Genomic DNA, 11,922 nt, shown 5'->3' with positions numbered 1-11,922 from the left:
AGCATCCATCCATCTCTTCAGCTCCGTTCTCTGCTCTGAATCCCCCTTGCTGCCATCGGCTAAATGATCTTGGATGTAGGTTTTCCCTGGAGCGTCCAGATGAGCCTCCAGTTCTGCCAGCACCTTGGTTTGGGCCTGTGAGATCCAGCAGAGAACCCAGCTGAGACCACTCAGACTTCTGACCCACAGGGCTAGAAGATGATCAGTGGGTGTTGTTTTAAGCTGCTAGTATTCAGCCGCTCACTCATGTCCAACTCTTTATGAACCCAAGGACTGTCGACCACCAGGCTCCTCTGTCCATAGGATTCTCCAGGCAAGAGTACTGGAGTGGGTTGCCATTTCCTTCTCCAGGGGATCTTCCCAACCCAGGGATCAAAGCCAGGTCTCCTGCATTACAAGCAGATTCTCTACTATCTGAGCCACCAGGGAAACCCCATTTTAAGCTGCTAAGTTTAAGCTAATTTGTTTGACTGCAGATGATTCCTGGTGGGTTCTGGTGACTGGACTTTCGTTTTTAACTTCTGTTTGTTTTTCCGTGTTGGGGCATATTCGATTAACAATACTGTGATAGTTTGCATAGCGGAGGGACTCAGCCACACATACACATGTATGCATTCTCCCCTAAACTCCGCTCCCACCCAGGCTCCCACATAGCATCGAGCAGAGTTCCCTGTGCTCTCCGGGAGGTCCTTGTTGGTGATCCATTTTAAATAGAGCAGTGTGTACAGGGCTTGGTGGCTAGACTTTGACAACTGTGTGAGGGCAGTGACAACTCTAAGAATCACACAGTCAGCTGGGTTTAACATCACTGAAGCCTTAATAAAAGAAAATGATACCCTCAGATCAGCCAGCTGTCAACTCGGGGCTCTCTGTGAAAGCTGGAGGCCTCTAGGGAGGATTTAGGGAAGCCATGGTCTCCGACAGCCAAGCCCAGACTGGAGATCCGTGAAGACCTGGCCTGGGGCCAGGTCTCCTCAAGATGATGCCCCTCCTTCCCCCAGAGGCCCGCCTGCCACCTGGATCATCTCCTGACCAGTGACCAGGGTCAGGACCCAGAGTCCCGATGCCCTGCAGACACTGGGATGGAGCCGATTCGGGTAAGTCTGAATCAGCCACTGCTGCAAAACAGCTGAATTCTGCATTTTCCTTCTTTAACTTAAAGTGTGTTCTCAGAGCAGGGAGCAGCATTTTTTTTTTTTTTTTCGTAGAAGGCCAGATAGTAAATGTTTTCATTTCTGTAGGACATTTGGGCTTGGTTGCCTCGCCTCAACTCTGCCGCTGCAGCAGCTCCAGCAGTACAGAGTGAATGGGCGTGGCCATGCACCAAGAAAACTTTATTTACAAAAGCAGGCAGTGGCCAGATCTTCCCCACAGGCTGTGGTTTGTCAACTTCTGCTTTAGCTAATCATTCAGTCTCCCTGGATTTCTGAACTGTCCTTCTATAGGTGTGAAATAGCCATACCTATAGAAGGAGGGTACTGACCTGAGGCAATGCTTCTTAGATTTACACTGAAAAAAGTGAAAGTGTTAGTGGCTTATTTCTGTCCGACTCTTTGGGACCACCACCAGGCTCCTCTGTCCGTGGGATTCTCCAGGCAAGAATACAGGAGTGGGTTAGCCATTTCCTCCTTCAGGGGATCTTCCCGACCCAGGGATCGAATCCATGTCTCTTGCATGGCAGGCAGAGACTTAACCAGCATTAGAATTATCTGGAAAGCCAGTAAAAGCACAGATTCTTGTACCTGCATATGGAGACTGATTCAGTGAGCCTGGAGGGGCCCGGAGATTTGAATTTTAACACGCTCCCAAGTGAAGCTGCTGTTGCTGGTCCAGGAACCATGTCCTTGAGAGTAAAGTTTGAAGCCAGATACTTCTCATCCCTGACTGCAGAGAGGAGACTCCTTGTAGGAACCGATGTCTCTGTTCCAACTGAGACCAGTTAGATTAGAAATGGACCCCACTTCTGGGCATTTTAGGGGTCCCCCAGGAGATTCTGGCATGTAGGCAGGATTGGGATCCACTGGAGGAAGTGAGTTCCAAAGCCCTGAACCCTCTCAACCCCCCACCCCCTTGCCCATGAACCCCAGAGCACCAGCATCACCTGGGAGCTTGTTAAAAATGCAGAATCTTAAGCTCCACCTTAACCTACTGAATCAGAACCTGCGTTTTGACAAGATTCCCTGGAAATCGATGTGTACATTAAAATTTGAGAAACGCAGCTCTAACGGAAGCAATGAGTTTCATGTTTTCAAGTTCTTTTTCTACTATACACCAGTAGACTACTTGACTCACTTTATCTTCAACTTGACTGTGCTATTTTCCTGGTGCTGCCTGGGCAAATTAACATGAACTTAGTAGCCTGAAACAACACCCCTTTATTATCTCACAGTAGCTGGACAGACTCAATTCGGTCCTCCTCTGAGGGTGTCACAGACCCAAATCAAGGTGTTGGGGTCGTGGGGCTCTTTCCTGGAGGCTTCGGGGAAGAAACCACTTTTCCAGCTGATTCTAGCTGTTGGCAGAATCTGTTCCTGTCTTGCAGGACAAAGGTCCCTGTTTCCTTGTGGGTTATCGGCTAGGGGTTGCTCTCAACTTTGAGAGACTATTCTGAGTTTCTTCCTCTTTCATGATAACAACCATGCATCAGATCCTTCTCTTCTTTCCAATTTCTCTGATTTCTCCTTCTGGTACCAGCTAGAGGAAACTCCCCACTTTTAAAGAGCCAGCACGATTAAGCTCACCTGTATAATCTCCAATTTTACCAACTCACAGCCAACCGATTAGTAGTAACCTTACAATCCCTTTTGCCATGAGTGTAATATCTCGTCATGGTCATAGTCCTGGGGATTGGGGCTGAAGATCTGGGGGCCACTTAAGACTTCTTCCTGCCACATGGTCCAGACCACACAGTTTATAAGTAAGGCTTAGAGCAAGATTTTGAATTTATGTTTATCTGAATCCAAATCTCATAGTAACTATTTTATTAACTTGCCTTTCAGTGGTAAAAATAAATGTGCTATAAATAAATGTGCTATAAAGAACTTTATCATTATCCATGTGCTTTCACATTTATTGTATTGCTTAGCCTCATTAGAAATTCCTTATGAGGCATTTCTATTCCCTTTTATAAATTCCTTATGAGGTATTTCTATTCCCTTTTATGGAGGATACTGGGGATTGGGGGTGTTTAACTATTTGTTCAAGATGTTATAGACAGAAAATAGCAAATTAAGAACCGAAGAATAGCTCTCCTGAGTTCAAATCCCGTGCTTTCCCCTTTACATTATCCCAATTCCCTAATTTCTTGTTTGGGTCATTCTTGTCATCTATTTGGGAAATAAATCTACTGGGATACTGGATGTAAATATTTGAATGCTGCAGCGGGCATGTGCAGAAAAATGGGCCCACCTGTTATGTTAATTGGAAGACGAACTCTGCCCAAATGCAGAGAAATACTCTATTTAAGTCTTAAAAATTACTGTCCATAAAGCAGATAGTCAATGAATTTTAAAATGCAATCTAGAGAACAACAAGTTTGTGAAGTGAAACTTTTTATGGAAATTGCAAGTCAATCAAGTAATTATTTTTGAGCAATGACAGGCTTTTGGCAAACAGGGTGGGTTTGTCTCAACTTTGTGATTCGGAATTAGTCCCTCCTCAGAGAAAGCTTAAGAAGAGATCATAGAAACAGCCTCCTGCCCGTGACTATCCTTCCGTTCTTGCAAAAAGACCCCAAACTCCCAACCAAAAAACTATGTGGCCTGAAAGAATGCCCCTACAAGTAGAAAGCTTCAAGATTCTTTTAGAAGCCAGAATGATGGCTTCTGGTTAGGGTTTTCCTGGTCTGGCCAAGTGACATATAGGACAGTTCTCACCTGATTCCCCATATAATTTAATAATTTCCCCCACTTTCCTCTTGGGGCAAAAGTTGCAACTACTGAGAAATTATCCTTATACGGACAATCATTTTATGTTTAAAGAATGACCAGGACTTTCCCTGGCGGTTCAGTGTTTAAGACTCTGTGTTTCCACTGCAGGGGACACGGGTTCAATCCCTGGTTGGGGAAACTAAGATTCCACGTGCCACACAGCAAAGCTGAAAAAGTAAAATAAAATAAGAATGGCCAATTGTTTATTCAGATGGAAACAGGCTAAAAATTCAATAATATCTTGGGCTTGTTTCCTTGTCATTATTTATAGATGCAAGGAAATCTGTTACAATCTGGGATGCAGTCTAAGGTTTAAACAACAGTTATGAAAAGAACTAGGCCTTGGTCAGGTCAATTTTACTAAAAGCCTTTAGGTCTTGGAGGATCAATGAAGGCAAGAGAAAGGTTAACCCTTTCTCCTGGTTGGTGGCTCCTGGTTGGTGAGCAAATACATCAAAGAGAAATTGCATTGTTCCGTAACCAACTTTTGACATTGTGAAGAGATGTGGAATGATAAACACACACAGGTTACAAGCAAGGAGCTCTTTCATTGCCTCTGTTTAGTAGAGGGTTTAACCCTTAGTTTTTCATGAGATGGCGTTATTTTAATAGTAAATGTTGGTAGCAACAATCAACATGCAATCTGTCATTTTTCAATGCGGTCTTTCCTAAGAGAATATTTCTATCATATTTGACAGAAAGCACTATCTGAGGGGACAACAGAGGATGAGAGGGTTGGATGGCATCATCGACTCGATGGACATGGGTTTGGGTGGACTCTGGGAGTTGGTGATGGACAGGGAGGCCTGGCGTGCTGCAGTTCATGGGGTCGCAAAGAGTCGGACTCGACTGAGCGGCTGAACTGAACTGAACTGAAGATAATGAAGAGATGGTCCACTCCGTCAATAACAAGATAAAGGTGGATTAATAGCCTAAACTTAATATTCTAGACTTGATCATTGAGGGAAGGTATTTTGTGCCTCCATCACAGTCATTTAAACAAATGCATAGGGACGTCCCTGGTGGTCCAGTGGTTAAGAATCTGCCTGCCAGTGCAGGGGACACGAGTTCCATCCTTGATCTGGGAACTAAGATCCCACTTGCTGCGGAGCATCTGAGTCCATGTGCTGTAACTACTGAGCCCTCAGGCCATGATTAGAGAGCCCGTGCACGCCAAGGAAAGATCCCGCATGAGGCAACTAAGACCCATCACAACCAAATAAATAAATATTTTAAAAAACCCAAGTATATAAGCTGGATCTTCTCTCTAGAATATTTCTAATGAAACTGCTTCTGAAGCTTACAAATTGGGGCTCAGGAATCTGTTGGAAAACAGTTTGGGGTATTCATTCATGAAATCAAAGGCAAAACCCATCATATTTATTTGGGCTTTCTTCATAGCAGGGAGAAGTATTAATAAACCAACATAGCACTCGTTCTGAATCTAAACTTGATGTCCCATGTGGAGGAAAATTCATGTGAGCTCTATTCTCATAAATCGAAGGAAAAAAAAAAAAAAAAAACTAACCCAGAATAAAAAAAAACACAGGCCCAGATAGATAGCAGCAGCGGGCTGTGGGCCCTGGCCAGTCAATACAAGAACCAGCTGGTGCCCTGGCTCAGACTTCGCCTTTCTAACCAGAGGTTGTTAGCTTTCACCCTCTATCAAGTCAATTGCTTGAGGGGGAAAATGTTCAAATTGCCTTGCATATCACTCATTTCCCTTTCCTATAGATTCTCCCCCTCACCCCTTCTCTTCCCGGGACATCGATTTTTCTTCCTTGGGTTTTAGAGAAAGCTTTGCTCCCCAGGGATCTCCATCTGGCCTGCTGACCGCAGCGTTATTCACACTTTTCCAGGCAGCCATGTGCGACACCTGCCGTTGGAACTCAGCCCGGCTCCTGCCTCTGGAGGACAACGATTTGAACTTCTGATGGGAGTAGCCGGAAACCTCCAGGCGAAAGAGATTTAAGATCTCTGATCTCAGAAACACTCACAGTGCTTGCTTCATCTATCACTGCATGTCAGATGGCGCCTTCTGTGAGATGGCTTACGGACAGGGAATGGGCTAGGGGGAAACTGTGCATCTTGAGGGGCTCAGGGCATGCCCCCCCCCACCCCCACCCATCACGCCAACCACACAGCCAGCTCGTGCTTCTGGCCCTGAAGAAAGGAGATTTTGTGAAGAAGGGAGGTTTGATGTCAGTGAGGGTGGCCTCTGAAACCCATTGTGAACAGAGCTGTTGGACCTTTACCAGAGCTGGTGAGAGCCCACACTGTTCACATGTGCTTGTTTCTGTTCAGTCGCTCAGTCGTGTCCGACTCTTTGTGACCCCATGGACTGCAGCACGCCAGGCCTCCCTGTCCATCACCAGCTCCCGAGCTCGCTCAGACTCTGGTCCATCAAGTCGGTGATGCCTTCCAACCATCTTGTCCTCTGTCGTCCCTTCTCCTCCTGCCTTCGATCTTTCTCAGCATCAGGGTCTTTTCTAATGAAAAGGTCAGCATCAGGGTCTTTTCATGTGTGCTTATAGGCTCACAAACATCTCCCATGACTATCACAGTCTCAGACAGAGGCAGGTGAAGCAGGTATCAATTAAAAAAAAAAGTTTTTGTTTTTTTTTTTTACTGTGTAGAAGTCAATATAAAACATAACTATTTTTAATCATACTTAACTGTGCAGTTCAGTGGCCCCGGGTATTTTCACATGGTTGTGCAACTTGCATGATCATCCATACAGGATACATATTAAGTTAACAGTAGGTGTCACTGGGATCTCATTTTACAGAAGAGAAATGAGAGGGTGTGAGAGGTGGGGTGACTTGTGGGGAGCCTGCCCTGTGCTTCGGGGAAACAGGAGGCCAGGATTCCCCTCCCCGCCCTCCCTGCCCCCACAGCACCCCCACCCCTCCTTGCTCTGGAAAACTGCTTTCTGCGGAGAACCATCCTTCCCCACAACTTGGATAGGGCAGACTTCCCTGCTGGCTCTGTGGTAAGGAATCCACCTGCCAATGCAGGATACGCAAGAGACAAGGGTTCGATCCCTGGGTCGGGAAGATCTCCTGGAGAAGGAAATGGCCACCCGCTCTAGTGTTCTTGCCCCGAGAATCCCATGGACTGTAGCCCACCAGGCTCCTCTGTCCATGGGGTCATGAAGAGTGGGACATGACTTAGTGACTAAACAACAACTCTGAAGACTTTTGTTTCCTGTGACCAGGTCAGACCATCCAACTTGCCTCATAAGTGGTTAGGTATTTGACTGGTTAAGACAAATTATCTGCTATCTTGACTAGGTCAAACTTTCCTCTGACCTCCTTACCCCAGACCCTTCAACTTTGACTTACCCTAAGCCTGAGCCAAATGGGAATGTGGAAAATGCTCCTTGAGGCTGACCTCAGGGGAAAGACACTTCCTGCTCAAATACCTAATCCTGTTATCCACTCCTCACCTCTCTTCTCCGCCTCCCTCTCAGACCCCACACCCAACCATACCTGGGGTTAGCATTGCTTATTCCTGCCTGCTGCCTGACCTTGGAGTATTTAGTGAGAGCCTTCTTCCTCCTCCAATGGTCTTTTCAAACACAGTCCCTCTTTACCTAAGTCAGGATTGGGGTTTTATCTGACGGGTCACAGGCTAAGATGAAAGGTGGCCTCCTGTCACCCAGCCTCCGTCACCCATGTGGTGTGACTGTCGCACCAGCCAGGGGTGGGTGTTGAATGGTGGCCCTGAACCCAGACCCCACTTATTCCAGGCTTGGGTCCCATGGGTCTTTCTCTGTACTCATGCAACCCTGTGCCCTGTTGGAGTCTCTGGAATAAAGCTCTTTTATAAGAATGGAAGAGCCATCTCAAACATCTGGGGCCCAGGGCAGGTTTATGTTACTTTGTCCCACTGGTGTTTTACCTTCACCTGAGAACAAGCTGTCTGTGGTCCACCAGAGTGAGTTAAAGGGAAGAATGGAATAAGGATGCAGGATGGAAAAATGAGAACTCTTAACAGGGGTTGACGTTCTGGGATAAATGCCAGGGATATCAGACATTCTTATTTGCTTGCTTAGTCGCTCAGTTGTGTCTGACTCTTTTGCGACCCCCATAGACTGTAGCTCACCAGGCTCCTCTGTTCATGGAATTTTCCAGGCAAGAATATGGAGTGGGTTGCCTTTTCCTGCTCCAGGGGCTTTTCCTGACCCAGGGATTGAACCCTCGTCTTTTGGATCTTCTGCATTGCAGGCGGGTTCTTTACCACTACCACCTGGGAAGCCTCATCCTTATTTGTAGGTGGGTTAAGAAATTTCCAAAACAATTCCATTTTTTCAAAAGGAAGAACCACACATGTGCCGATAGGCTCTTTAGAGATGCTGGAGCTACCAAGATGGAGGGGTCAACCAGCCTTGGTCTCGTAGAAGATTCAGATTCATGATCAACATTGGAGAAGCAGGAGCCAGGTTACCTGAGCAGTGGTCCACGGTTACTTTAGTGCTTGGGTAGTGGTCTCAGTAATGGTGTAATTTGTTGGCCCACATCATACATTTTTCTTTCCTGCAATACCAAGAACAGAGGAAAAGGCCTTCAAGTAGAAATTCTGAGCTTCATTTTATATTGCTTTGTTCTGATGATAATCTATGAACTCTGCAGCCAATATTTCTGTAGCTTGTTGGTCACCACATACCGTATATTCTCAAGCTTGCCCTGGAGAAACCTTCTCAATGAGCCACCTGCAACATTACCGGCTTTTGTGGCTGAATTCCTAAAAATCCAATATGTTCTGAAGGATGTGATCAATAAGCAGATGGCTCAAACCTGTACCCGGGCCAAGAAACGAGGCGTCTAATTAGCAGTTCGCCCAGGGTGTGAGGCAACTGTGGAGAGGCATGGGGACCCTGCCTGGGCTGGGAGGCTCCTGGCTGGGACACTCAAGGCTGGCAATGTGACATGTCAGCACGAGGTGGCTTTTGGAAGTGAGAACACAGCCAGGATCTTCAGGCTGTGCTCATTAGGGCTTCACAGAATTCCCAATTATCTCTTGACCTGGCCCAGAGCAAGGACCCCTTTTCATTGCCCTGCAAAAGGAGTCAGTGGATCGGAAAGGACACCCGATTTGAAGTTCTCCGCTGGGGCGCCCCTGGTGGCTCAGATGGTAAGGAATCTGCCTGCAGTGCGGGAGACTTGGGTTCAATCCCTGGGTCAGAAAGATTCCCTGGAGAAGGGAATGGCAGCCCACTCCAGTGTTCTTGCCTGGAGAATCCCATGGGCAGAGGAGCCTGACACTGGGCTGCAGTCCATGGGGTCTCAAAGAGTCGGACACGACTGATGGACGAACACTTTCACTTTCATGAGTTTGGCTCTGCAGTTGAGTTGGTAGAACACAGAGATGCAGTGTTCGCTGGGATGAGAACTGGTGGAGCAAAGCCAGGCTCTTGGAGCAGGATGGTTTGGAGCCCTGCACGGGGCTCAGGAAGAGATAACTTGTGAGAAGAGCCCGATGAAGTCCTGGGGGTGTTTCAGTGAGTCTGTGGGTCCCACCCGAGGCATCAGGAGAGCCCAGTCTCCTTCCTGACTCTTGACTCTTGGCTCAGACAGGAGCAGAAGGAGGCCTTTCTCTTCTCCGTGCCTGGGGGGCAGGGGGTGGTGCAGGGGGCCGCTGCTGAGTGTCCCCCAGAACCAGAGGAGAGAGCTGAGTCCTCTGTGGCGCCACCCCTGGGGTTGCCAGCCTGCTGTTCCTTAGCTTTCTGATGCGCTCCGTGTTCCCCAGGGTAGGGGCCCTCCGTGCTGTTTCCAAGGTGAAACGCGGATGCTGATAAAGAAGACGGTGCCTGGAGTCTGATACACGCCAAGACAACTGTCCTGATGCTCCTGGGACCAATGAAGACCCAGGAGGTCCAGCCTGTGCCTGTGGCGAGTGACTTGTCTCTCAGGTCCTTTGATGTAGCCTCATGAATCAGGATGAGCGCCTTGACAGCAAGCAAACACACTGATTCAGGGGATGGTGATGATGAGACGCCCTCATACAGCTTTTGGAGACTGTGCTCACGAGAGATGAATGACAATTCTCCCTGGTATTTCTGGCAGCTATTTTACCAAACTGTGTCCCAAGAATTCTGTGGAATATACTTTGCTTCCTGGGCGGATAACCAAAAAAATCATTAAAAAAATCATTTCCACCTAACTAGTGGGAACTTCATTTTATTGGCCAAGTTTTTCAGAAAGCCTTTAAAATGTGTTTAAATCATCTAACTCTGTCAGTCTAGTCCTGAATCTGTCATTATCTAATGACATCTCCAATTGAGTCATTTTGATAGTTATATATGGTATTGTCTACACAGTTAATAGCCACATGCAAAGCCAGAACACAAATAAATAATCAATGCTTTTTTTTTTTTAAACCCTCTAACGTTCAAATGGGACTTGAATATTTACTCAGCATAGTACAGGAAGATTTTAAATTTTGAATGAGTGATACACCGTACTGGGGAAAAGAAAAGACTATTCAATTTAAGCCAGATATACTGGTCAAATACAGAAAGCAAGCAGATATTGGAAGCATAATTTAAGTGTGGCTTTGGAACTGTTTCGCTATTTCAGTTTAGCTCCTAGGTGTAGGGTATATTAAAAATGAGAAAAATGTTTCATTTTGAGAAAATGAATATAACAAAATTTACCATTTTAATCATTTCAGGTGTGCAGTTCAGTAGTGTCACGTACATTCACACTGTTGTGCAACCAATCTCACGTTATTATGCAAAACTGAAACTCTATCCACTGAAAGGCAAGTCCCCTTTCCCCCAGCCCCTGGCAACCACCATTCTACTGTTTCTATGAATTTTACTACTTTGGTACCTCAGATAAATGGAATCATACAGTATTTGTCTTTATGTGGCAGGCTTATTTCACTTAGTATAATGTCCTCAAGGTTCATCCATGGATCAGAATTTCCTTACTTTTTAAGTAAGCTCTCTCTTGTCTTCTTAGAAGGACATCAGTCATATTGCATTAAGGGCCCACCCTACTCTGGAGTGACCTCACTATAACTTAACTCTATGAATCTGTAAAGACCCTGTTCCCAAACGATCGCATCTGCAGTGACCAGGAGCTAGAATTCCAACACATCCTTTTTTTGGGGGGGGGGTGGGCAGAGGGGTGACTCAATTCAGTCCATATCAAGGGAGAGACGGGGCCACGTGAGTGGGGTTCTCATCTTCACCGAGGGCTTTCACCTAGGAATTTTAACTAGGGCTGCCTTGCTTTGCCAGCTTAATACTTGGGGATCCTTTGAAGGACTTTGACGAAGAGCGCCATTGGTGGCAGCATACTGAAAACCACCTGAGTGTGGTACATGCCACTTCCTACAAAGAGACAAATGTATCATTCAATTGGCCTAGAAACTGCGTTTTCTTGAGGCTTTAGAGTCCAGTTTCTCTTCTGCATGCCCGATCCTATTTGGCATGAGCTGGGCACAGACGGCCAGTCCCCGCTGATGGCTGTTGCGGTTGACCCACCACTGAGACTCGAGTGAATAGCCTCAGTCTGGCCATTCTCCCCATCCTCATTCCCTCTGAGTCCCCTGAATCACCATATGTGCGATGCATGGGTGGTCTGGTCCCCTGGGGGGCCCTGCGGCAAGCATTCTATCCCTGACGCTTTCTGATGCCCCCGGAACCCACAGCGTCCCTTAATTAGAGGCAGTGGGTGGCATGATGGCAGGATTAGTGTCCATGCCTGGCCTCCCTCAGGACCAGGGGACGCTGTGGTCCAGGTTTTCCAATCTGCATAACCGGCCTGTTTATAAGTTGATGAAAAATTTCAAAGCAGGGTGGGGCATGTTATCTCCTGGGCTTATGGTCCACTCTGCTGGCTTCAGGAAGAGGCTGGCCCTGAGTCCCACGGGGGGGCGTGTAACTGTTTCCCTTCACTGCAAATGGAGGGTGCTATAGCTTTAAGTGCATTGCTATTTTGCCATCGTTGCAGAATGAACAACAAATGTTCTGCTGAGCATC

This window comes from Odocoileus virginianus, chromosome 8, assembly GCF_023699985.2.
Source record: "Odocoileus virginianus isolate 20LAN1187 ecotype Illinois chromosome 8, Ovbor_1.2, whole genome shotgun sequence".
In the NCBI taxonomy this organism is placed as follows: domain Eukaryota; kingdom Metazoa; phylum Chordata; class Mammalia; order Artiodactyla; family Cervidae; genus Odocoileus; species Odocoileus virginianus.
This window is presented reverse-complemented; position numbering follows the sequence as displayed.